The sequence below is a fragment of the Pimephales promelas genome, chromosome 3 (genome assembly GCF_988280905.1).
Source record: "Pimephales promelas chromosome 3, fPimPro1.hap1.1, whole genome shotgun sequence".
In the NCBI taxonomy this organism is placed as follows: domain Eukaryota; kingdom Metazoa; phylum Chordata; class Actinopteri; order Cypriniformes; family Leuciscidae; genus Pimephales; species Pimephales promelas.
In genome coordinates this window covers 34,511,484-34,514,031 of record NC_142771.1, presented here as the reverse complement: position 1 = coordinate 34,514,031, position 2,548 = coordinate 34,511,484, and positions in this window count along the sequence as shown.

Below are 2,548 nucleotides of genomic sequence, written 5' to 3'. Positions count from 1 at the left end.
ATTTTTGCACTCAGGTCTAAGTCTCATGGCCCTCTATCAGAATTTGGGAAGATTGGAGAAACTTAATTTTTCGCCCAAAAAAAAAACGTAAGGGGTACCACTGTCGTTTTTTTTTTCGGGCCGAATATTTGAGTTTCGATATCTCAGCTCTGGAAGTGGCTAGAGCCTCCATTTTTGCACTCAGGTCTAAGTCTCATGGCCCTCTATCAGAATTTGGGAAGATTGGAGAAACTTAATTTTTCGCCCAAAAAAAAAACGTAAGGGGTACCACTGTCGTTTTTTTTTTTCGGGCCGAATTTTTGAGTTTCGATATCTCAGCTCTGGAAGGGGCTAGAGCCTCCATTTTTGCACTCAGGTCTAAGTCTCATGGCTCTCTATCAGAATTTGGGAAGATTGGAGAAACTTAATTTTTCGCCCAAAAAAAAAACGTAAGGGGTACCACTGTCGTTTTTTTTTCGGGCCGAATTTTTGAGTTTCGATATCTCAGCTCTGGAAGGGGCTAGAGCCTCCATTTTTGCACTCAGGTCTAAGTCTCATGGCCCTCTATCAGAATCCAGAGTTTTGGGAAGATTGGAGAAACTTAATTTTTCGCCCCCCAAAAAAAACGTAAGGGGTACCACTGTCGTTTTTTTTTCGGGCCGAATTTTTGAGTTTCGATATCTAAGCTCTGGAAGGGGCTAGAGCCTCCATTTTTGCACTCAGGTCTAAGTCTCATGGCCCTCTATCAGAATTTGGGAAGATTGGAGAAACTTAATTTTTCGCCCCCAAAAAAAAAACGTAAGGGGTACCACTGTCGTTTTTTTTTTTGGGCCGAATTTTTGAGTTTCGATATCTCAGCTCTGGAAGGGGCTAGAGCCTCCATTTTTGCACTCAGGTCTAAGTCTCATGGCCCTCTATCAGAATTTGGGAAGATTGGAGAAACTTAATTTTTCGCCCAAAAAAAAAACGTAAGGGGTACCACTGTCGTTTTTTTTTTTTGGGCCGAATTTTTGAGTTTCGATATCTCAGCTCTGGAAGGGGCTAGAGCCTCAATTTTTGCACTCAGGTCTAAGTCTCATGGCCCTCTATCAGAATCCAGAGTTTTGGGAAGATTGGAGAAACTTAATTTTTCACCCCAAAAAAAAAACGTAAGGGGTACCACTGTCGTTTTTTTTTCGGGCCGAATTTTTGAGTTTCGATATCTCAGCTCTGGAAGGGGCTAGAGCCTCCATTTTTGCACTCAGGTCTAAGTCTCATGGCCCTCTATCAGAATCCAGAGTTTTGGGAAGATTGGAGAAACTTAATTTTTTGCCCCCCAAAAAAAAAACCTAAGGGGTACCACTGTCGTTTTTTTTTCGGGCCGAATTTTTGAGTTTCGATATCTCAGCTCTGGAAGGGGCTAGAGCCTCCATTTTTGCACTCAGGTCTAAGTCTCATGGCCCTCTATCAGAATCCAGAGTTTTGGGAAGATTGGAGAAACTTAATTTTTCGCCCCCCCAAAAAAAACGAAAGGGGTACCACTGTCGTTTTTTTTTCGGGCCGAATTTTTGAGTTTCGATATCTCAGCTCTGGAAGGGGCTAGAGCCTCCATTTTTGCACTCAGGTCTAAGTCTCATGGCCCTCTATCAGAATCCAGAGTTTTGGGAAGATTGGAGAAACTTAATTTTTTGCCCCAAAAAAAAAAACGTAAGGGGTACCACTGTCGTTTTTTTTTTCGGGCCAAATTTTTGAGTTTCGATATCTCAGCTCTGGAAGGGTCTAGAGCCTCCATTTTTGCACTCAGGTCTAAGTCTCATGGCCCTCTACCAGAATTTGGGAAGATTGGAGAAACTTAATTTTTCGCCCAAAAAAAAAAAACGTAAGGGGTACCACTGTCGTTTTTTTTTCGGGCCGAGTTTTTGAGTTTCGATATCTCAGCTCTGGAAGGGGCTAGAGCCTCCATTTTTGCACTCAGGTCTAAGTCTCATGGCCCTCTATCAGAATCCAGAGTTTTTGGGAAGATTGGAGAAACTTAATTTTTTGCCCCCCCAAAAAAAAACGTAAGGGGTACCACTGTCGTTTTTTTTTTCGGGCCGAATTTTTGAGTTTCGATATCTCAGCTCTGGAAGGGGCTAGAGCCTCCATTTTTGCACTCAGGTCTAAGTCTCATGGCCCTCTATCAGAATCCAGAGTTTTGGGAAGATTGGAGAAACTTAATTTTTCGCCCCCCAAAAAAAAACGTAAGGGGTACCACTGTCGTTTTTTTTTCGGGCCGAATTTTTGAGTTTCGATATCTCAGCTCTGGAAGGGGCTAGAGCCTCCATTTTTGCACTCAGGTCTAAGTCTCATGGCCCTCTATTAGAATCCAGAGTTTTGGGAAGATTGGAGAAACTTAATTTTTTGCCCCCCCCAAAAAAAACGTAAGGGGTACCACTGTCGTTTTTTTTTTCGGGCCGAATTTTTGAGTTTCGATATCTCAGCTCTGGAAGGGTCTAGAGCCTCCATTTTTGCACTCAGGTCTAAGTCTCATGGCCCTCTATCAGAATCCAGAGTTTTGGGAAGATTGGAGAAACTTAATTTTTCGCCCCAA